The sequence below is a fragment of the Mirounga leonina genome, unplaced genomic scaffold, assembly GCF_011800145.1.
Source record: "Mirounga leonina isolate KUSES-001 unplaced genomic scaffold, KU_Mleo_1.0 Mir_166, whole genome shotgun sequence".
NCBI classification, from domain to species: domain Eukaryota; kingdom Metazoa; phylum Chordata; class Mammalia; order Carnivora; family Phocidae; genus Mirounga; species Mirounga leonina.
In genome coordinates, this window is record NW_023270418.1 from 24,047,854 (window position 1) to 24,073,309 (window position 25,456).

Genomic DNA, 25,456 nt, shown 5'->3' on the forward strand with positions numbered 1-25,456 from the left:
GGAGCCAAGTGCAGTTCTGAACACTTCATGTGTGGTGATGTATTACTCTTCACAACAGCTCTCTGTGGTAGATACTGTCATCCCCATCTTATAGCTAATGAAACTGGGGATCAGAGAGGTTTAAGTAACTTGACAAGGTTATACAACAAATGCTGGGGTGGGATTCATACCCAGGCAATCTGACTCCAGAGCTTTTGCTCTTGGCAAATATTAAGATACATGCAGCAAATTGAAGAAATGATATGAACACAAAGAAGGAAACTCCTGAGTGGAGGGTGGGGGTAGGACGGGGACACTATTGTTAGAGAAAGGGGAACGAAGAGATTAGAGAAGGTTCTCCTGAGAACTGGTTGTTTGGTCTAATTTGGGAAGGAAGAGTAGGAGTTATCTACATGGATAAAGGAAAGAAAGACATTCTAGGTAGAGCATGTGCTGTGCTGTAAAATCATAAAAGAACCTGGAATATTTAAGACATTGAGAAGATCAGAATGGCTCGAGTTTGTGAAGGGGGTTAGCAGAGATGAGCCTGTGAAGAATAGAAGAGTCAGGTCTGAAAGACCATTTTTGCCATAAAAAAGAAGTCAGATTTTATTCTGTAGGTTAAAGGATTTTATTCAGAAGAATGGTGTGATGATATCTGAGTTCTAGAAAGATCATTTGAAAGGCAGTATAGAAATGGCTTAGAGGGTGGGGCACCTGGGTGGTTCAATCGGTTAAGCATCTGCCTTCAGCTCTCTCAGGGTCTTGCCATTGAGCCCCATGTGTTGGGCTCCCTGCTCAGCGGGAAGTCTGCTTCTCCCTCTCCCTTTGCAGCTCCCCCTGCTTGTGTTCTCTCACTCTCTGTTAAATAAATAAATAAAATCTTTAAAAGAAAAGAAATGACTTAGAGGGTGAGTCTGGAGGCAGAGAGCATAGTTAGGAGATTTGCAGTAGTAAGAGATAATAAGAACCAAACCCAAATTTACTAAGACGCTAATATGCTATTTCTATTCTTTTTATTATTCTAATCACGGCTTCTGTGACATGTAACTCAAGAGACTATCCATCTCAATTACACTATTGAGCAGAAATACTTAGTGTACTGAGAATAGTATCATCTCCTTTATTGACTATATGCACTAGTGGACAAAAATCAAAGCAGACTCAATTTTAAGTGAACTACCTCAGAGAAACTAACCCATTGGTCTCTACATAAACAAAGCTGGGAGCTGTGAGTGTACAGGTAAAGTCTGTAGTATTTCATCAGAACCTGTTTTTCCTAATCCTTTCCCAGTCCCTTAGTCAGTCAGCAGATATTTATTGAATACTCACTATATTGAAGAATGGTGCATACAGCTAGAGCTGGTTTTTGTGGAATAGGCACATGGAGATAACTATGGAAAACAGTCTTTAGATCTCCTTAATTCTTTTCCTGATTTAGAAGTGGGGCCTCTTCCAGAATCTATTTACTATCACAAGGGATCCATATAGCATTTGGACTCTGAGCAGATGTAGGTTTCTTTACCTTTCGTACAGCAGCTGCCAGTGATTCATCCAGCTGCTAAGAGGAAGCAGCTCCAAGTTCTCCCTGTTTTTCCTGTACCATAAACAAGACCTAGATTTTATGCTGGATATTTATTGTTAGGCTTCTTAATCAGACAGCCTCTGATTTCTTAAAGACCAAATGCAACATTTGCATCTAGGTGATCCTAAAATCTTCAGTTAAATCATTTTAATATATTCTCAGTTTCTTCCAGGGAACTTTAGAACAGCTTTCAGTCCCAAAGTGTGTCAGCTCCCAATTTTAATCCAGAACAAGCAAAAACACTCAGAGGCAAAGTTCCAAAAGAAAGTACTTATTAAGCCCCATTTTTTCAATTAGAATGCCACGTACCTGACTCCTACTCAGAGGAGCTGATATTATATTGTTCTTCTTCAGATGACTTCCTTAGAACATCTTGTACATATTTTAGCATTATCAAGAAGAAACTAGGTCTTCTGGGAAACAGCAAAAGATGATCAGAGTTCCAGCATAACATCTAAAAATGAAGCCACCTGTAGAAAACTAAGGACCTGATGCCTTCTGGCAAGAAACGGTTTATCGCAGTTTTTAGCAAGTATAGGGATGCAGTGTTGTTTCTGCATGACTGAGTACTGAATGATGCTAATTTTCCTGTGTCTGAAATTCAAATAACCTCATGAAGGTTTAGTGAACCTCTTGCTATCTAGGCAACTTTAGAGTCTTGGAAGCAAAAAGACCTATTCATATGTAATAAGCCTTTAAAATTCAACTTCTCACTTTGGTATTTCTTTCAGTGTGAAAGATCAATCTGAATTTTCCAAGTCTGGCAAAGATTAAAATTCCCTGAAGTAAATCTTCACTTCTGTTTAAAGATATTGGCTCAAAAGAGCTATTGTTGGGGCGCCTGGGTGGCTCAGATGGCTGGGCGTCTGCCTTCAGCTCAGGTCATGATCTCCAGGTCCTGGGATCGATCCCCGTGTCTGGCTCCTGGCTCAGCGGGGAGTCTGCTTCTCCCTCTCTCTCTGCCTCTCCCCTTGCTTGTGCTCTCCTCTGTCTCTCTCTCTCTCTCTCAAATGAATAAATAAAATCTTAAAAAAAAAAAAGAGCTATTGTCCACAGTTTATTTTTAGTTTGTTAGAATTTAATTTTGAGCTTTATGCTTTTACAAATGAACAAATATGTATATTATATTTCATTTAATAAAAGAACGAGAGCTACTTCCTCTTCTGCCCATGAAGAAGTACTAATTTAGGGAATTGTCCTCCTGCCATAAACAACTAGAAAATCAAACAATGTATCTGAAACAACTCTTTCAGATATTAAACAACAGTTAATCTGGGACTGTGGTCTCTGAGAGGCAGTTGCCAAGCAACAGTACAGGAGAGGAGATCCAAAGAGCACAGCAGTCTTACTGAGTTGAGGAGGCAGAGATTGGGGTTTGGAGAGGCCACAGTGGCCAGAATTTGCAGGGCAGAGTACCAAAGAGGAGGGAGTTGCTTAGGAAGCTCCAGAGAGCTGCAAGTGGGTATTTGAGTCTCTGGCTACAAACTCTGCACATGTGTGGGTTAGAAAAAGAACCACCAGAAAACAGTAGTAGGCCAAACAGTTCCTGGAGTATACACAGGGCTAGGAATAGTTCATGCCGCTACCAGCCAAAGTGGAGAAACCTCAAAGTACACAGGGCATTGACACTGGATAGAGCCCTTAGCAGCTTAAAAACAAAAAGGATTAAACGCATCTATCTGCAAGTAACTTAACTGTATACCAGAACAAAATTCAGTACTCCTTAAAGGAACTCAGTAAAATCGAGCACTCAATAACATAAAATGCACAATGTCTGACATCCAATTAAAAATTACCAGACATTTGAGGAAGCAAGAACATATGACCCATAACCAGGAGAAAAATCAATCGGTAGAAACACAGACCCAAAAAAGACAGAAATAATAGAATTAGCTGACAAGGACCTTCAAACAGTTATTTTAAATCATATAAATATGCTCAAGTATGTAAAGGAAAACATGGCTATAATTAGGAGATAAATGGAAGATATTAAAAAGATGCAAATGGAATTTCTAGATGTAAAAAATATAATATCGGAAGTGAAAATAATGATAGCAATTAACATTTATGAAGTTGTTTCATATGTGGAATATCTAATTTTTCTTTACAATGATCCTATGTGTTAGGTGGATACTTTTATTATCACTTTTTCACAGAAAATTAAACAGATTCAGAAAGTTAAAAGTATGATGACATGAAACAACATGGTTCCTGTGGAAACTGCAAGAAGTTCATTGTGGCTGGTGCTTAGTACATAAGAAGGAAACATCATCCCAGTCAGTTGAATCTTACCAATTTGTGTGGTATTTTCACATATGAGACTGGCAAAAGCATGGAAAATGGAATGGAAGGCAGGAGTAGGACCAGTTAGGAGCCAATACAACAGAACAGGAAGTGGCAGGGAGAGGAAGAACTATTTCAGGTTGATTTGACAGGACTTGCTGATTGATTGGGTAGGAGTGTGGGAGAGAAGAGTCAAGAATAAATGCCAGAATCTAAAGTATTGCCAATTTCATCCCTCCCTTCCTTTTTCCTTTCCTTTTTTTTTTTTCCTCCAATTCTTTAACCTTTTATGTTTTACTCTGAATTCACTGTGATTTGTCTTCATAGTCTAGGTATATTCATTCATTCAACAAACATTTATGTATTAGTTGCTAGTGATAAAGCAGGGAGTGAGAGCAGAAATTCCTGCTCTCATGGAGTTTGTGGTCTGATAATCAGAGATTTGAAAGAAAAAAATCCCTGCATTTATGAAAGAAGATCACAGTTTAGGGATCAGAGACTTGCAGTCGGTCTATATAATCATATGATAAAAACTGTTTTTCCTAAAATATCTAATGTTATGGTGGTTAAAGTGATTGCAAGGGAAAATGCAGACAATTTAGGCTGAAATAAAGCTTTTGGTCTGACTTCTCTGTGAACTGCCTCAAATTTCCACCTGATTTTGCTTTTCACTAATCCTCATCCTCACCACTAAAAACCATTCTGTGAGGATTAACAGTGCTTACTTCAGAAATGGGTGGCAGTCTTGTTTGAAATATTAAAGAGCATTTGTTGCTTTTGTCATTTTTTAAACAAACAGACAAAAATCCTTCCATGTAATCTCTTCAGTCCTGTGGTTTCCTCTGGCCTGTCCTCTGCACCTGCTCCCACCAGAGCTCCACGGCTCCACATTTGTCCCAGAAACTGATGTGGCCAATAAACAACTTCTTCAACCTTCAGTTCCTGGTTCCTGTCTGCGGTTTTACTTATTTCTTTTCAATTCTAATTTTTTTTTTCTTTTTCCATCTTTACTTCCTTCTTCAAAACCTTTCCTCCAGGGAGAACATTGACGTGTGATGTCACCTCAAATCTTTCACCTCACTACCTACAATAACTTTAATCTTTCCCTCTATTTAATGTTCCTTTATTTTTTTTTATTTCGGTTATTTGGGGCTATCACACATGTCACACAATGATTCCCGGAATGTTTTTGTCACTACCTCCTTTCTCACCCAACCCTCTTCGCCCTCCAGGCATAATACTGTTAGGTTGCTAACGTCTCTTCATCCTTTTGAATCTTAGCTTAAAGGTCAGCTCCTTAAAGGACCTTCTTTGTCCCTCCCTTCGTCATCTGAATTAGATCCCTTCACTATTCTTTTGCAAATCATCCTGTAATTTTTAGTCATACTGTTTATTACAGTTTCTGGCTAAGTGTTTTTGGATGACTCTACTTAATGTCCACCTCCCTTATTAAACTATAAGCTTGATGAGGGCAAGAACCTTGTTTGTTTTGCCAATAACTACATTTTTAGCATCTAACATACATAAATGATTTCTTTTTTGTTATTTAATATGAAGGCTCACCACTTCCCAATCACTATTCATTAATTTGTGATTATTGAATGGATTATATTATTATCTCTTATATTAGAGGGTAGTGTTGGTTTCAGAAGAGCTTTATACTCTTTTCAATATTGTGTAGGGACTTTGACTGAAAATAATAATAGCTACTCCTTATTGATCACCTACTGTAGGCGAGGCATAAACTTCACATTCAAAGTGCCCCACTAAAAACTGGCCCATTCAAAGCTATACAGTATCGATCGACACCTAATTAAAATAATATTCAGTACCCTCCGGTGCTTCCAAACAAGGATTAAAAGATTTAGATCATGGTCTGTATACAAACTTTATTTTGATTTATTTACTTACTCAACTTATTTATTTATTTGTTTGTTTATTTATTGAGACAGAGAAAGAGAGCATGGAGGGGAGGGGAAGAGGGAGAGGAAGAGAGAGAATCTTAAGCAGGCTCCATCCCCAGCACTGAACCCAATCTTACGATCCTGAGATCGTGACCTGAGCTGAAATCAAGAGTTGGACACTTAACTGACTGAACCACCCATGCGCCCCATGATCTGTATGCAAACTTTAAACATTGGCGAGGATCTAACTATACTACCTCCTTTCCTTTATATTCCGAGTCATGCCTTTATGCTCCAAAAGAAATCACTAACTAGTAGTGGTCAGCTGACTGCATGTGCCTTGGCCTGCAGTTATGTTTTCTTTGGCTAGCAATGTTAAAAATCATTTTTTTAGGGGACGCCTGGGTGGCTCAGTCAGTTAACCGTCTGACTCTTGATCTCAGCTCAGGTCTTGATCTCATGGTGGTGAGTTCAAGCCCTGCACTGGGTTCTGCACTGGGTGTGGAGCCTACTTAAAAAAATAAAATAAAATAATTAAAAAATAATAATTTTTTAAAATTAGATGCCAAAAATTTAACATAAAAATCTCAATTCAATTTCACTTAAAGAATGGAAAATCATCCCAATACCATGCCCACATTCCAACAGAGAGGCAGTTTGCCAGGGCGAAGGTACAGCTGCTCCCTTTAGACAGGGCATGTGGTGGCCTCAGATTTACCACCATCCCCAGCTGCCTTGCTTCATCTGCTTACGTCTCCTGCCTGGCCTCTGAGGGCATTTGAGTTTGCTACCATTGCTAGAACTTCTTGGTCCATTTATAATCACTTGAAAGGTAGAGTTACACTCTCAATTCAGAAGGAGTCAGGATCTTATTCCTTGACTAGATTCTCTTTTTCTTTCCGCCTTGTTATCTTGCTGTCTCAAAAAATTTTAGAATTGAAAGGGACCGTAGAAGTCATCTTGTCTTGAAACTAGGACTAAGTTAAGGGTTTTAAAATATATTTATCCCTTGATTGTGGTAAAATATACATAACATAAAATTTACCATTCTAACCACTTTTTAAATAGAGAAATCTTTTTTGGTGATAAAATATAAATAACATAAAATTTAACATTTTAACCATTTTTTTTAAAAAGATTTGACTTATTTATTTGAGAGAGAAGGACAGCATGAGCTGAGGGCTGGGGGCAGATGGAGAGGGAGAAGCAGACTCCCTGCTGAGCATGGGGCCCAACACAGGGCTCGATCCCAGGACGCCGGGATCATGACTTGAGCTGAAGTCAGACTCTTAACCTACTGAGCACCCAGGTGCCCCCATTTTAACCATTTTTGAATGTACAGGTCAGTGCCATTAACTACATTCACATTGTTGTGCAGCCACCACAATCATTCATCTCTCTAATTTTTTTCATCTTCCCAAACTGAAACATTTTACCCATTAAAAAATTACTCCCCATTTCCCCATCCTCTAGCCCCAGTATTTTATTTTCTGTCTCTATGTCTTTGACTCTGCTAGGTATCTAATATAGGTGGAATTACACGATATTGTATCTGGCTTTTTTCACTAAGCATGATGTTTTCACAGTTCATCCATGTTGTAGCATGTCTCAGAATTTCATTCCTTTCTATCCATTGTGTGTATATATCATATTTTGTTTATCCATTCATCTGTCAGCAGACACTTGGGTTGCTTCTACCTTTTGGCTATGGTGAATAACACTGCTATGAACATGGGTGTACAAGTATCTGTGTAAGTCCTGGTCTTTGATTCTTGGCCATATTCTTAGGAGTAGAATTGCTGGGTCATATGATAATTCTATGTTTAACTTTTTAAGGAATTGCCATACTGTTTTCTATAGTGGCTTCACCATTTTACATTCTTACAAGAAATTCACAAGGGTTCCAATTTCTCCAGATCCTCAACAACACTTGCTATTTCCTGCTGTTTTGATAAAAGGCATCAAAATGGGTATGAAGTTGTATCTAATTGTTTTGATTTCCACGTCCCCAATGAGTAATGATGTTGAACATCTTTTCATGTACTTATTGGCTATTGGGTTTTGTTTTGTTTTTTTTACCAGTTGCATTTTTAAAAATTTATTTTAATTCTAGTGTAGTTAATATACAGTGTTATTTTAGTTTCTGGTGTACAATATAGTGATTCAACAGTTCCATATATTAGTGCTCATCAAGATAAGTGTACTCTTAATCTGCTTCACCTATTTCTCCCATCCTTCCAACAACTTCCTCTCTGGTAACCATCTATTTTGTTCTCTGTAGTTAAGAGTCTGTATCCTGGTTTGTCTCTCTCTCTTTTTTTCCCTCTTTGCTCATTTGTTTTGTTTTTTAAATTCTCTATATAAGTGAAATTGTATGGTATTTGTCTTTCTCTGACTGACTTATTTCATTTAGCATAATACTTTCTAGCTCCATCCATGCCATTGAAAATGGCAAGATTTCATTCTTTTTTACAGCTGAATAATATTCCTCTGTGTGTGTGTGTGTGTGTGTAGATATATACCACATCTTTTTTATCCATTCATCTTTTTTATCCATTCATCTATACACACTTGGGTTGCTTCCATAGTTTGACTATTGTAAATAATGCTGCAATAAACATAGGAGCTTATATATCCCTTTGAATTAGTGTTTTTGTATTCTTGGGGTAAATACCCAGTAGTGTGATTACTGGATCATAGGGCAGTTCTATGTTTAATTTTTTGAGGACCATCCATACTGTCTTCCACAGTGGCTATACCAGTTTGCATTCCCAAAAACAGTGTACAAGGGTTCCTTTTACTCCACATCCTCATCAACATTTGTTTCCTGAGGTTTTGATTTTAGCCATTCTGACAGGTATGAGGTGATATCTCATTGTGGTTTTTATTTGATATCTCATCATCAACTGATGATGAATGATGTTGAGCATCTTTTCATGTGTCTGTTGGCCATCTGTATGTCTTCTTTGGAGAAATGTGTAAGTCCTTTGTCCATTTTTGAATAACATTTTTTGTTTTTCTGTTGTTGAGCTGTGGGAGTTCTTTATATATTCTGGATATGAATCCCTTATCAGATATATGATTTGAAAATATTTTCTCTCATTTTGCAGGTTGTCCTCTTGCCTTCTTGACGGTATCCTTTGATGTACAAAAGGTCTTAATTTTGACAAAGCCCAGTTTATCTATTTTTTCTTTTGTTCCCCATGGTTTTGGTGTTGTATCTATGAAATCATTGTCAAATTCAGTGTCCTTCTAAGAGTTTTATAGTTTCAGCTTTAAAGTTAAGGTCTTTGATCCATTTTGAGTTAATTTTTATATAAGGTATAAAGTATGGGTCAACTTCCTTCTTTTGCATGCGGGTATCTAGTTTCCCCAGCACCACTTGCTGGAAAGACCTGAGTAGTCCTTTCCCCAGTGAATGGTACCCTTGTTGAAAATCAATGGACCACACATGTGAAGATTTGTTTCTGGGCTCTCTATTCTATTCCAGTGGTTTATATATCTGTCTTCATGCCAGTACCATACTGTTTTAAGTTATGTAGCTTTGTATTAAGTTTCAAAATTAGGTAGTTTGAGTCTTCCAACTTCATACTTTTTTTCAAGATTGTCCTGGCTATTCAGGGCCCCTTGCAATTCCATATGAACTCAAGGATCAACTATTCCATTTCTGTGAAAAAGTTTGTTGGGATTTTGATAGGGATTGTGTTGAATCTGTAGATTTCTTTGGATAGTATTGACATCTTAACAATGTTAATTCTTCTGTTAAATAACAAAAACTCAACCAAATAAATTTTAAAGATCTAATTGACTTTATTAATAGATTCATGGGGGCACCTGTGTAGCTCAGTCAGTTGAGCATCCCATTCTTGGTTTTGGCTCAGGTCATGATCTCAGGGTCGTGGGATTGAACCTTGAGTCTGGCTCTGTGCTCAGTGCAGGAGTCTGCTTGTCCCTCTGCCTCTCTCTCTGCCCCTTCCCCCTCATTCTTGTATACTTTCTCTCTCATAAATAAATAAAATCTTAAAAAAAAAATAGATCCATGAATCAGGCAGCATCCCATCTAGCAGGTAGAGTTTCACTGAGCTGCTGAAAAAGAAAGGCTTTTAAAGATAAACAAGGAGCAGAGAAAAGGAAATTATTAGTGAAGAATCTGCTAAGGGTCACCCTCCTAAGGGGACTGGAAGAGATCTATCAGTAAATTTTCTCTTACTGACCAGGTAACTCCCATATTGACTGGTTAAAAGTTACATTCCTGGGGGGTTAAAACTGCAGTTAGGTTAGGTATTAAGTCTTGGTTTACTGACATAGGACCTTAATCTAAGTGACACGATTTGGGGCCTATGATTTTCTTTTAAGTCTTCTTTAATTTCATTCAGCAGTGTTTTATAGTTTTCAATATGCAAGTCTTTCACCTCCCTGCTTAGATTTATTCCTAAGTATTTTAGTCCTTTCATACAATTGTAAATGGAATTGTTTTTCTTAGTTTCCTTTTTACATTTTTCTCTGCTACTTTGTGGAATTGTAGTTGTTTTTTGTATGTTGATTTTGTATCCTCCATCTTTGCAGAATTCATTTATTAGTTGTAATCATGTGTGTGTGTATGAAAGAGAGATTTTTAAGGTTTTCTACACAGAAGATGATGTCATCTTCAAATAGAGATTGTTTTACCATTTCCTTTCCAACTTGGATGCCTTTTATTTCTTTTTCTTACCTAATTGCTCTGGTTAGAACTTCCTGTACTGTGTTGAGTGGAAGTGGCAAAAGCAGGCATCCTTGTCTTGTTCCTGATTTGGGGGGAAAGCTTTCCAGGATTTGGTTTTGAGATAAAAGCTTGTCAAGAAAATTGTGATTCACACAGATAATTAGCTTCAGATACTTTTAGCTTTGTTTTTAACATCTTGACATCCAGTCAATTTTTTTTTTTGTTACACTGAATTAGTTTAGTTATATGTCTAAATATTCAAAAAAGGAATGATAGTAAATTGTTTTGTCAAAGCTGAGTAACTACTGTACCTAACAATTGCTCACATTCCTAATTGATGAATAATCACTTTGGGGAAATCAATTAACAATTTTCACAGCTAGTTTATTTTTTTTATTTTTTTATTTTTTAAAGATTTTATTTATTTATTCATGAGAGATAGAGAGAGAGAGGCAGAGGCAGAGGGAGAAGCAGGCTCCCCGCGGAACAAGGAGCCCGATGCGGGACTCGATCCCAGGACCCTGGGATCATGACCCAAGCCGAAGGCAGACGCTTAACTGACTGAGCCATCCAGGCGTCCCCACAGCTAGTTTAAAAACTTTATTTGTTTAGGGGCGCCTGGGTGGCTCAGTCGGTTGGGCGTCTGCCTTCGGCTTGGGTCATGATCCCAGGGTCCTGGGATCGAGCCCCGCATCGGGCTCCCTGCTCGGCGGGGAGCCTGCTTCTCCGTCTCTCTCTGCCTGCCACTCTGCCTACTTGTGTTCTCTCTCTCTGTCAAATAAATAAATAAATAAAATCTTTAAAAAAAAAAAAACCAACTTTATTGTTTGAAGAAAAATAAATGTGTCTTATAACATTATATATGAGTTGATTAGTGGTGTTATTTCTTAAAAAAATCAGAAATCTCAGAGGCTGCTGTGGATTGGATTATGTGCCCCCAAATCTATATGTTGGAGCCCTAACCCCAAGGTGACTGTATTTGGACGTAGGACCTATAAGGACGTAATTTAGGTTATGTGAGATCATAAGGGTAGGGTCCTGATCCAAAAGGATTAGTGTCCTCAAAAGAAGAGACACCAGAGAGCCTGTGCCTTCTCTTTGTCATGTGGGGACACAGTTAGAAGGTGGCCTTCTGCAGCCAAAGAGAGATACCCCCAGATACTGACCCTGCTAGCTCCTTGATCTTGGACTTCCAGTCTCCAAAACTGGAAGAAAATAAATTTCTGTTGGTTAAGCAACCCAGTCTATGGTATTGTTATGGCAGTTCAAGCAGACTAATACCAAGGCCATCTATTTACTCACAGTTTCAACATAGAAAAATATTGTTTTGCATGCTGAGTCCAAATCCTGTTTTGATTCGTTACTAACATCTTATCGGAGGCTATAAGTATGGCAATGTTGTAAGCCTTAATTGAGCTATTTGATTTATCTAAAATATCAGCAAGATTTCCAAGTTCGTAAACCTATATTTAATGCATTTATTTAAGTTAGAAATAATAGCAATTGATTTCATTGACTGTTGTTCTGACAACTGCCTTATGTCTGTTAGAAAACTTTAGTATAAAAGAATAAATTCTTCTATCACTACTGACATCTCTGCAAGTAACTCTGAAAGGTCTGCAATCTATAAGTTTTTTTTTTTTAAGATGTTATTTATTTATTTGACAGAGGGAGAGAGAGAGCACAGGCAGGGGGAGCCACAGGCAGAGGGAGAAGCAGGCTTCCCGCTCAGCGGGGAGCCCGATGCGGGGCTCGATCCCAGGACCCTGGGATCATGACCTGAGCCGAAGGCAGACACTTAACCGACTGAGCCACCCAGGTGCCCTTACAATCTAAAAGTCTTATCCTAATAAAATTGACAGTCCATATCAATGTGCATAACATTTATCCTATAGTGTTTTGAAATAATGCTTGCCTAATTTTTTTTTTTTTTTTGCTTGCCTAATTTTAACTGCTAGTGCTTATCTACACAACTTCTGAGGACATTTTAGTGCCTTGCCTTTATATGATCCTCCACTCCATAAATTTTTTCTGCCATTGCTTTTCCAGTCCCAGTTCAAACATGACTACATTTTTTTTTTACCACTTTAGTATCTTAACACTTGAAGACTTCTATTTTATAATTATCAAATATTTTATAAAGTAATAAACCTACTTTGTTTGGTTCCATAACCACATCATATAGAGGCAAGTAAAAGGAGGGCTTGTTAACATCTGTACTCTCACCCAGTAGAATTTAAAGATTTTATGTAATCTCAGTCTTTATGTCAATATAGTCCTGGATTAAAAAGAAAAGAAAATGAGCAGGGCAGATAAAAAGCTTTCTAATCAGTGGCACATTTACAGATTCAAATATACATATATATATACATACACACATTTGTGCAACAGGAGAAACTCCACAGTGAGTTAACATGAAAGCACAGGTCAGTTGTGTCTGTATAATAAAATTTACTATGTGAAAGATTTAGTGTGCATTTTGTTTTTCTCATAGATGTTAAATAAAGGTACGTTTTTAATAAGAAAAATATTAAAATTAAACATTTGTAGAAACTTTTAATGCCTCTGAAGAATTCTAGTCTTCTGGTTTGAAAACTATTGAGGTACTTCAACCCTTCCCCCATCATACTGATAAAAAAAATCAGGGCCCCCACCACAGATATTGGGGCCCAATGTCTCCCAGGCAGTTGATAAATTCAGGCATTCTCTCAGTCAAGTGCTCCTGCTCTGATGCTAAGTAAACATAAATATGACATTCAGGTTCTGAGATCAGTGAGTGATTTCCTGAAAGCCTAAAATGTGATCAAAGGAGTTAAGGCATAAGAATGTATTGCATTTGTCTGTGATCTGCTTTCATTGCTTTTACAGACAGAAGAAAGTAGCTACAAATTCTTTAATTTTAAGTTCCATTTTACCTGTCTTCAAGAGAAAATAATATAGTTATTCCATCTTTTATTTAAAATTTAAAAATCATGATTCTTATTATTGGGGGAAAATTTAAAAATCATGATTCTTATTATTGGGGGAAGTATAGTACTTGCTTTACTACGTAGTTCATGCTTTGAAGGGCATAATAAACAGAATTTAGAAGTTCTTTGAAAATATAACCAAGGATTTTTTAAAAGTTAGGCTGAAGTGAGACTGTACTATGAGATGTTATTAAACTCATTCTCTAAAGTAGATGTACCAGAAACAGAATGGTATGCCTTAGGCTTCTAAAATCTCCTGATTTCATGGTTCTGTTAGAAACAAAAGTAAATGACTAATTTAAACTTAAACACTGTGAATCAAAATAAAACCACCTTAGGTTAAAGATGTCAATTTAATAAACCATACTCAAATTTGTTTGTTTTGGTGGATTTTAAACTGGCAGTATATAAAAGCAAGTATAAGTAGTGTTGAAAATTTAATGTTTTCCAGTTTTATGTTGCTTGGCGTAACCGGCTCTTCATTCCCACTGCCACCACCTGACCCTAATTTAGAACTCTAATTAATCAGAGAGGCTGTCCTAATTAACCCAACACTGGAGAGGTTGTCAAAAAGACAGATTCCTTGAGCCCATCTCCCAACCTACTAAATCAGTCAGCAAGGGAGGTACCTGGGACTTTCTTTTTTTGGCAAGCATTTCAGGTGATTCTTATTATCTCTCAAGTGTGGGAAACATTGAATAACTTTTTAACTTTTTTTTCTTTGCTCCAGTCCTTGCTCTACATCAGTGGTTTTCAACCCTAGTTGCATATCAAGTTCACTTAGAGAACGTAAAAAAAAATAGTGATGCCGAGGCCCTGTCCCAGACTGATTTAATCAGAATCTTTTGGGTTGGGGCCTATGCTATTTTATTTTTTGAAAAGTTTTAAGTAAAAAAATGTTTTGCAATATAACATATGTAGAGAAACGTGCAAAATAATAAACATATAGCACAATGGATTCCTACAAAATAAACATACTCATATAATATTCATCCAGATAAAGATAGAGAACATGACCAGCACCGCAGACGCCTCTCCCAGGCCCCCTTCCAGTCATTAATCCCCTCTAGGGTATCATTAGTCTCACTTTTTTTTTTAAGATTTTATTTATTTGACAGAGAGAGACACAGCGAGAGAGGGAACACAAGCAGGGGCAGTGGGAGAGGGAGAAGCAGGCTTCCCGCGGAGCTGGGAGCCTGATGCGGGGCTCGATCCCAGGACCCTGGGACCATGACCTGAGCCGAAGGCAGACACTTAACAACTGAGCCACCCAGGTGCCCCTCATTAGTCTCACTTTTATCACCATAACCTTTATGTGCCTGATTTTGAACTTTCCATTGCTAGAATCATAGAGCATGTACTCTTCAGTGTCTGGCTTCTTTTGCTCAATGTTGTATTTCTCATTTGTTGTTGGGCTTAGCTACAGTTCTTTTCATTGTTATACAGAATTCCATTTTCTATTTAAACCACAGTTTATCCACTCTACAGTAGGTGGCATTTGGGTTGTTTTCAATTTGGGATTGGCACAAACAATGTTGCTATAAGCATACTTTTTTATGTCTCTTGGTATATAGATTTGTTAGGTATGTACTTAGGAGTGAAATTGCTGGGAATGTGTATGTTCAGCTTTAGCACATGTTCCCAGGTTTCCAAAGTGATTGTATCATTCTCCACATTTAAGTGTAGTTTATGAGAGTTCTTGTGGCTCTGGAACTCTTTGTGGGGCACATGCATTTTAAAAGCTCTGCAGGTGATCCTGATAACAATTGAAGCTTGAGAACTACTTGCTACAAAATCTTTCATAAATATAATTCTCTAAAGCACAGCTATGGGCTTGTCCATCCCTGCTTAGAATGTCCATAGTTCTGTATTGCCTACTAAGGCAATAGGAATTCCATTACCTTACATTGTAGGCCACTCATGATCTAACCTCAGCCTTTCCAACCGCTACTTTCCTACTCATAGCCTAGACTCTAACCACACAAAGACATTCACTTTCCCCCCAAACACTCCTATGCTTTTCCCCTTGCACACCTTTGTTTTGCTTTTCTGTGTAGAACTTTCTTGCACGTCTGTTACGTTCCTGCCCATTCTCAGGTAGACCTGGCTCCAGTAACACATCTAACAGTCCTTGTGATTATCACATCCTCTCCTCCTTGCCCTCCCTTACCTCCATTCAAAAGTGATCTCTCTCAGGGTGCCTGGGTGGCTCGGTTAAGCAGCTGCCTTCGTTTCAGGTCATGATCCCAGGGTCCTAGGATCGAGTCCCGCATCAGGCTCCTTGCTGAAAGGAGCCTGCTTCTCCCCTGCCTGCCATTCCCCCTGCTTATGCTTGTTCTCTCTCTCTCTCTCTCTTGCTCTCTCTGTGTCAAATAAATAAATAGAATATTTTTTTAAAAAGTGATCTCTCTCATGGCACTTATTCTATCATATTTTACACGTAGTAATTGGCGAACGTAGAAACTTTTTCCTAAGATATCACGTGGAGTTGAGAAGAAAGGGATTTTTCTGTCTTTCTTACATCCCCATCTAGATTATAAATTTGTAGTGTCAAACTTCCCCATGAATCACTGAAGAGAAAGCCTTTTTAGAGTTACGTAGCCTTAGGTTCAGGTGGACTTTTTATTAGATACAGCTGTGCTTTTCCAGGCCTTAGCTTTCTCATCTGTAAAATGGAGAGTATATGACTTCAAAGTTGTGAAAACGCAGTGAGATAACAGATTAAAGCAGTTAGTAATCTTGGCACATAATACCCGTTCCAGCAAAGCCAGCTGCTTATGTCATTGTGATAAGTATCATCGTTAACTCCCTTGATGGCAGAGACGGCATATTTTATCTCTGAATCCTCATTCAGTGCCTTTGCTTGTTTTTGGTGCTCTAAATGCTGGGTGAATAAATTCATGAATGCCTGCTGGATGATTGGATGGGCCATGCTTATTTACAGTCCATTTCCAATAAGATTAGCGCGTCTTGGAAGGAACAGTTCAAATTTCAATTTAAGCATCAAATAGGAACAGAAAGGAGGGTTTCTACACCAAACTTCTAAAACTATATTAAAAAGGCCAAATCCCCAGTTTAACCATACAACAGCTGCCGTCCTTCTGCTGCCAGGAAACAGGGAAAACCCTCCAAGAGCTATTTGCTGTTTGTTTGTTCATCTGATAAACATGCCACGACTTGGGGAGAGCACACACTTCCCCTGCAGGCAAGCGCGGGTCTGGGAAGTTGCATGTAGGAGCAGTAAGGAAGAAATCCCCACTCTATGGGAGAGGTTCCTGCAGGGACGCTGCTCAGCCCATTTGCAGTTTTGCTGATTTATTTACCAAGATGAAGGGACTGGGTGTGGCCGGCCTGAGATTCCTCCTGGGAAGTCAGTTCAAGAATCTCCTTCATTTCCTCACCCTTTATCTTTGTTCTCTGGCTTTGGTGCAAAAGGGTGCAGTTAGTCGCGCCCAGTTGGGTACTGCTCCCAGCACACTGAATTCTTTGAAGCCGGCTCTTGCAGCCAAGGATTCCCTGCCCTGTTCTTTTCTCCTTGCCCTGATTTAAAAAACAGTTCTGGAAGTTTTCATCTGGCATGGAGATTGATGAGAAGGAACTTCATGGGTTGCACGCTGTTTTTCGAGATACAAAGGAACCAAAAAGGACCTTCAGAGCTTTAAATTATTATCTCTCAAAAACCCAGTTTTAATGGATTTTACATGAACAAATTATGAAGTAGGTTCTGCCATCACCACTATCATTTAAAAGTCTTTTAGTACTAAGAGGCCGTGCAAGTGGGACGAAACTGATACCAGAAAGTATTTATCACCACCTCCATCACTTGCAGGAGGAATGTAAGAATGTACTCGCTAACTGAAACCTCAGGAAAGATGTGTAACAAAACATGCAAACATTAATGGGTAGTCCATGAAGACATTTACCAGGTGACTGATACCTTAGAATATGAACAGATAGATGAATTTAGTCACATTATAATCACAGTGGATCTGATGACAAAAGAATGAGTAGCCTGAAAAATATGTAATTCCAGTGTTCGCAGCCTTATTTGTCATGATAATTGGCCGATAATTCCTTGGAAGCACACTGCTACTTTTAAAATAAAATTAAATCCAGGAGGCAATGATGGACAAGGAAGTAATACTGAAAAATCGACATTTGTTGCCTCAAGTTGCAGAACAGCAGAATGGTGTAATACCATTTATATAAAATTATATATATCTTATGTCTGTGCATGTTTATATGCATACCAGAATGTTTGGAAAAGAGGTTTACCAAAATGTTATTAGTGGTTTTCTCTCAGTGCTGGCATGTTACTTTTTCTTCACACTTTTCTGTATTGTTTGAGGTTTTTTTTATAATGATCATGCAACATTTCCACAATCACAATAAAAATGAAGTTATTTTTATTTTGAAAAAAAGAAAATTGGGGGGTGCCTGGGTGGCTCAGTCGGTTAAGCGTCTGCCTTCGGCTCAGGTCATGATCCCAGGGGTCCTGGGATCGAGCCCCGCATCGGGCTCCCTGCTCAGTGGGGAGTCTGCTTCTCCCTCTGTCCCTCCCCCTGCTCATGCTCTCTCTCTTTCTCTTTCTCACTCATGCTCTCTCTCACTCACTCTCTCTCTCAAATAAATAAATAAAATCTTAAAAAAGAAAAGAAAAGAAAAAAACCTTTTGTTTGAGCATCTGCTATGTGCCCAAAGTAGTACTAGGAGTTATGAGATACAGAAATGTGTGGCCTTGCTGCCAAGATACATACAAGCTAGTTAGGAAGATGACTCAAGAGTGGTGTAGAGTGTAACCAGGTGTCAGGGTATGTGGTTCCAAGAGTGCCCCAGGTCACCAGGAAGAAGAGGTCACATGGAAGCTTCTACTGAAGAGACAGAATAGAGGCTCAGGTCGGACCTTGAAAGACGGCTGAATTTGACTAGGAGGAGGGAAGAGGACATTTTAGGCAGTGTGAGCACTGCAGCGATAATGGTATTTGAATGGACAGTGAGGAAACCAGCTTATCTAGAGTAATAAGCAAATATGATTTGTGGTAGAGAAATTTGCTCTCTTACCAAGCTTATTGCATAAGCTGCCTTTATTTGGATCTATTGCAAACTATATTTTAGTATACTTGAGCATTTTACTTCATTTTTAAAGATTTATTTATTTATTTGAGAGAGAGAGAACACAAGCAGGGGGAGGGGCTGAGGGAGAGGGAGAATCCCAAGCAGACTCCCCACTGAGCTCAGAACCCTACATAGGGTTCCAGCTCACAACCCCGAGACCATGACCTAAGCCAGAATCAAAGTCAGATGCTCAACTGACTGAGCCACCAGGTGCCCTGTACTTGAGCATTTTAAAAAGCAGATCCTAGAAAAGTCAATATAATTATTCTGAATATTGACCTAAAGTGACATAAAAACTATGGCTGCATTTCATTATGTTAGTGTATTGAAGATGGAAGACTTCAGGATGAATACTCTGTAATTCTCTCATCTCTGTCCAGAAGCTTGTACTCAATTCAGCCAGTGGCTTTTGTATAGTCTTTTAATTTGTGATTAATATATTCCTATCCCTTTCTTCTTCTATTAAAAAAAATAAAAAGTAGGACATGAAGGATGTGGCCAAAACAAAAACAAAAGTTTATTTTTGAAAAGGACGTTAAGATTGAGACTTTTCCAAACAATGAAGTCAGGATTCACTTCAGTAGTTAACTTGATTAGCATGATTACATTAAATTTGTAGTATACACCCTAAATACTGTAACTGTGTAAACTATGTCAGGCAAACAAGTTCTTCTGAGAACCATATATTTGAAATTTTAAATACAAAATGTCAATCATAAGGCTTTCCTTTTTGAATTCATGTATTTATTAAATGCTTTCAGTGTTCATAGCACTGTGCTAGGTGATGAAAGGTATGCAGAGAACTCATTCATTCATCTCTTCATTCACTCAACAGTATTTGTTGAATGTGCCCCCTGTGCAAGGTTATTACTCTAGGTGCTGGAACTAAAAGGATAAGGAGGATATAGTTCTCTTTTTAAGGAGTTCATAATCTAGTTGGAGAGACAATGGACGTGTAAGTAACCAGTTATAGATCACTACTAGAAAGTGTCAGGCCAAATATGCATGTTTATTTGCTCTCTCTGTAGAACACACTAAAATTATAATAAAGGGGAAGAAGGATAGAAAGCCAAAAGGACAAACAGAACAAGAGAAGAGATTACAGTAACCGACAGGTGTCAACTAAATTTTAGAAGCTGAACAGCAGATGGTTAAGTAGGAACTGATTTAGCAGAGAAAGCTGATGACTACCTACAAAAAGGAAAGGTGTCAATTTGTGCAACAGAGGTCCAGGGGTCAGGAATTGGAAGTGATAGTTACTCTGAAATTGAGGGTGTGAGGAAAGCTGAAAACAGGAAGATTTGTTGAAAGTCTTTATAAGGAGCAGTTAGGTCCCCAGATCCTCTCCCCTTCATCAAGCATCAATGTCAGTGCCCTTCTGAATCCAGCAGAAGTTTGGAGAAACTAAACTGGAGGAACTCTGAACTCAGGAATGAGAGACTCAGAGCAGAGGTAAGATGGTCTAATGAAAACAAGGAGATTAAGACAGTGTCTATATGCCAAATATTGATACCCTGTTCCCTTCCTTTGCTTAGCTCTCAGAATGCTGGCTGCCAAATGGATCCCCTCCAGACATAAGTCTGGAATATTTTCTGGAGAAACTGAAGTAACTCCAGAAAAAGTCCCTACGAATCTGATGTTTAGGAGTTCCACTGTGAAATGACCAGGTCTCAACCTATTCATTGTACAGTAAAAGATCAATGTTAACAAGCTCCATCCATTCAGATAACCAGTCTTTTAATATCTCACTCTAAATATGGATGAACATACTCAAGGGTCACCAGTCATGTGGAGGAAGTCTCGAACATGATAGTCAGAAGCCAAGACAAAACTGACAGGGCAGAGGAGGAGGAAACTCAGAAGTGGTGACAATACAAGGAAAAGAAAACTTTAAGAAAGCTGTTATTAATATCCATAGGAGGAAAAAAGAGAAGATACTGGATCCATTAAATAAGACTAGCCTGCTATAAAGAAAAAAAACAAAAACAAAAACGAGTTCTTAGAAATTAGAATGCCAGAAATAAAAAATTCAGGGACACCGGGGTGGCTCAGTTGGTTAAGCGTCTGACTCTTGATTTTGGCTCAGGTTGTGATCTAGGTGTTGTGAGATTGGGGCTCAGCGCTGGGTGTGGAGCCTGCTTGGGATTCTTGCTCTCCCTCTGCCCCTCCCCCCTCTAAAAAGAAAAGAAAAAAAAAAATTCAATATAAAGGCTGAAAGGTAAAGTTGAGGAAATTGCCCAGAAGAAGCCAAAAAAAGGGAAAGTAGGAGAAATAATATGAGAAATTTAGAGGCCCTGTCCAGGAGTATAACACTGAAAAAAAAAGAAAACAGAAAAATTAGAATGCCATCAGGCTTCTCAACAGCAACACTGGAAGCTAAAAAACAATAGAGCAATACTTTCAGAATTCTAGGGGAAGATTATTTCTGACCTAAAATTCTGTACCAAGCCAAATTATCAATCAACCATGAGATAGAATGTAGATTTTTAGATAGGCAAGAGCTTATAAATTTTAACTCCCACACAGCTTTTCTCATGGAACTACTGAAGGATGTGTTTCCTCAAAAAATGGAAATAAATCTAAAAAGATAAAATTATGGGATCTAGAAACAAGAGATCCAACAACACAGGAGAGAGGTTAAGAGAAGTCTTAGGACGATAATGAAGCCTAGTCCCAGACAACTTGCATTTGTGTAGAAGAGCTAGAAAACAACCAATTCAAACTGGAGCAGCAGAAAACTCCTAGAGGAATATGTACAAGAATATAAAAAATAGAACTGATAAATCTGTAGTGTTAGGGGCACCCTGGGTGCCCCAGGCGGTTAAGCATCTTGACTCTTGGTTTTAGCTCGTGATCTCAGGGTCATGCGATTGAGCCCCAGGTAGGGCTCTGCACTAAGCACAGACTCTGCTTAAGATTCTCTTCTCTCTCTACCTCTCCCCATTGCACTCTCTCTCTCAAATAAATAAATCTTTTTTTAAAAAGCCTGTTGTGTTAGACTACATTCAGTTGGAGAGTTAGAGATGAATACTTCCGTTAAAGAAATAATGCTTAGGGGCACCCGGCTGGCTCAGTCAGTGGAGTCTGTGTGACTCTTGATCTCAGGGTTGTGAATGTGAGTCCTGCGTTGGGTGTAGAGATTACTTGAAAATAAAATCTTTAATTTAAGAAAAAAGAAGTCGTGTTTAACACTTAGAAACTCCAAGCAAACCAAGAAAGTGGCCATTATTCCAAGAAAAATGAAAAGTTGTATAAGAAGGAACAATGTACTAATAATATACCTTGCAGCTTGGTTACGAATAATATTTATGTAGCATAAAAATATAAGTACTGAATATTTTAAGCTAGAGTTGGTACTATATATTAGAGAGTTTGGAAGATGGGAAGTATGTATAAGTGGTAAAAAAAGATAATTTTCATCTTCAACTAAGAGTCCAAAGATAATATCTAAAACTTAAAAATCAAGAAAGAGCAGCATAAGCATATTATTAAAAAATGAAAAGTGAAAAACAGAAGACTAGGTGAATTTGTTAAGTGGAGTTAGTTAAAAGGTTACTGCTATAGTTTGATTTAGAATCAACTGAGCTTGAAAAGCCAGCACACCTTTCAAATGAACTTGTCAGCAGGGATTCAAGACTGATACAGAGACTGGAAGAGGAAGTATCGTCAGTAGTTAAATCATGTGAATGGATGAGATCACTGAGGAATAAAAGTGTAGTGAGAGAGGGGGATAAGGGCAGAACTTTGGGAGATCCTTATATTTAAAGGGTGAGAGGGGTGCCTGGGTGGCTTAGTCAGTTAAGCGCCTGCCTTTGGTTCAGGTCATGATATCAGGGTTCCTGGATCAAGCCCTGCATCGGGCTCCCTGCTCAGCGGGCAGTCTGCTTGTGCTTCTCTCCAGCCCCCCAGCCCCCCACCCCCACTTACGCTTGTTCTCTCTCTCTCTCTCAAATAAATAAGTTTTTAAAATCTTAAAAAAAAAAAAAAAAGAGGGGCGCCTGGGTGGCTCAGATGGTTAAGCGTCTGCCTTCCGCTCGGGTCATGACTCCAGGGTCCTGGGGTCGAGCCCCACATCGGGCTCCTGGCTTAGCGGGGGGCCTGCTTCTCCCTCTCCCTCTGCCTCCCCCCCTGCTCATGCTCGCTCTCTCTCTGTATCTCTGTGTCTCAAATGAATAAATAAAATCTAAAAAAAAAAAAGAAATGTGAAATGCTGAGAATTAATTTCTAACTAAATTGGCATTGCTCAATAAATTGAAAAGCTATCTAAAGTGACCTCCAGAATTTATTCTGGGGTGCTTGGGTGGCTCAATTGGTTAAGTTTCTGCCTTTGGCTCAGGTCATGATCCCAGGGTCCTGGGATTGAGCCCTGCATCAGACTCTCTGCTCAGCGGGGAGCCTGCTTCTCCCTCTCCCTCTGCCTGCCGCTCCCCCTGCTTGTCCTCTCTCTCTGTCAAATAAATAAATGAAATCTTAAAAAGGGGGGGGGTGAGAGAATGAAGAAGAATCAGGGAAGAAACATCAGAATGTATGAAAAGAAATGGCATAATATGACCTTACAGAAACCAAGGAGGAGAGTTCCAAGGAAAAGATGGTCAACAGTTCAGTCACAGGTGGAGAACTAAGAAGAGATCCTTCGAATCTACTACGGTGATTGAGTGATCATCCATAACTTACAAGAGAATAGTTGAGTTGAATGATGGAAGCAACACTGAAAGGATTACTGAGTGAATGAATGGGTGGTGAGAAAGAGGGGGATAATGAATATAGCACACCCTTCTGAGAAATTTGGCTTTGAAAAACAAAAGGAGAAGAAAGCTTCCGCGAGTAGCCTTTGAAAGATTTTTTTAGATTAAGGGATCACTTAAACATGTGCAGGTAGATAGCAAGGAGTTAATGGAAAAGGCAAGATTAAAGATGCAAATGCAAGGGATAATTGATAGAGCAAGGTCCCCGAGAAACTGAAAGAACATGGACTCAGGAGCACAGGTGGAGAGATTAATCTTAGTAAGAAGTAGGAAAGATTCTTTCTCAGAGAGGGAAGGAAGAGGTGAGGATTAACTGAAGACAAAAAGAAATATTAAGGCATAGGGGAAGGAAATTGAAGGACTAAAAAATCAGATGACTTCAATCTTAGTAAAATAGTTTATCTATTTAGAGTTGGGAGTTGGGGCAAAGGGTTAGTTTGGAAATTTGAGAATGGAAAATGTCTGGGGCAGCTGTTGTAAGGAATGCAATACAAAGTCAGAAGGAGATGACTAAAAGATTACCCAGTAGCCATGAGCATCCAGTTGAGGTTAGATAGTATGAATTTGTAATAAAGCCAATCAATATGGTTTCTGGACTTCCTCCAAGAACGCTGTATCTCCAACAGTTGTATTAGTCATCATCTTGGCTGGAGAGGGTTTCCTTGGAGTGTCTTAGGAGACATCCCAGGGTTCAAAAACTTGAGAACAATGCTTGCTCAAGGAGAGTTAATGCTCAGGAGTACCAAAGAGCAGATTTGCCGCTGGGATACTTCCATCTGTGTGTCATTCAGAGGTCTTGTGGGAAGAATCATGGGCAAAGAAAAAGAAATATATTTAAGATACGTAAGAGAAGCAAAGCAGTTTGGTATCAAAAAGATCTATAGCTGCATGTGTATCTAGTCACAAATCTGAGGGTGGAAGCATGTTGGAGAACATCTGGATTCAGATAAAAAGAAGAGCAGAAGAGAAGTGACATCATCATGGGATTAGACCGTAGACTACCTAGCCAGATGGAAGATACAGATAAAGCATTTTTGATGTAGATCACAAAACTGGACTGAGGAGAACATGGTGATAGGGATTTCAAATGTCAAGACATAAGCTCAAAGTCACGTTCAGCCAAAAAGCAGTATACTTAATTCTTTTTTTTCTGTTTGTGTTTTTTCTGATCATTAAAGAAATACTTGCTTATTGTAGAAATGTAGTACAGAAAGGTGTAATGAAGCAGAAAAATAATCACCTCCAAACCCACTACAGACAGCCCTCACCATTTATATACTTGCTGTTATTCCTAGTAGGGTTTTTGTTTGTTTGTTTGTTTGGGGTTTCTTTGTTTTTGTTTTTGGTGGGGTTTTTTAGTTTAAACAGCAGAAACTTACTTTCTGACAGTCTGTAGGCTAGAAGTCTAAATCAAGGTGTCAGCAAGTTTGGTTTCTCCTGAGACCTCTCTCTCCTTGTTCTGGTATTTTTTTATTCGTGGGTGTTTTTACACTGTATAGATTACGCAGAGTTACATTTGTATAACCTTTTTTTCCTAACATAGGAGCTTTTTCTAAAATTCTTATATCTAAGATTCTTTTTAAATCTCATTTTATTTATTTTTTTCTTCTTTAAAATTTTAAATCTTTTATTTGCCTTCATGTTGTCTTCATCTCAGGAGGAAATAGGAGATAGGAGTTCTAGATATAATTATAAAAACAGTTTCACTCTTTACTGTTTCCTACCATTATTTACATTATTCTGAAGATTTCAGTCAATAATACTATTAGGAAAAAGACATAAGAGACATAAAAATTTTAAAGGAAAAGGAAAATTACATCATTTGCAGGTGACACAAATACTTAACCTGGAAAGCCCCCAGATAAGTTGAAATCTATTATAAACAGTATGAAACTTCAACAAGGCAATTAGACAAAATATACTAAAACCAATGATTTATTTAATAGTCTTGGGAAAGACCCCTAGGTGGCTTAGTCAGTTAAGCATCTGCCTTCGGCTCGGGTCATGATCCCAGGGTCTTGGGATTGAGTCCCAAGACAGGCTCCTTGCTCAGCGGGAAGCCTGCTTCTCCCTCTGCCTGCCACTCCCCCCGCTTATACACTCATTCTCTCTCACTCTCTCTCTGCCAAATAAATAAAAATCTTTATAAAAAATAAAAACAGGGCGCCTGGGTG

At 38.5% G+C, this 25,456-nt stretch overlaps 1 protein-coding gene across 1 annotated transcript in view; it reads left to right on the plus strand.

Annotated features, from left to right (window-relative positions):
* The window catches only part of CUNH11orf49 (chromosome unknown C11orf49 homolog), a 182,928-nt gene that overhangs the window by 79,547 nt on the left and 77,925 nt on the right, over nucleotides 1-25,456 (plus strand). The window lies entirely within an intron of this gene.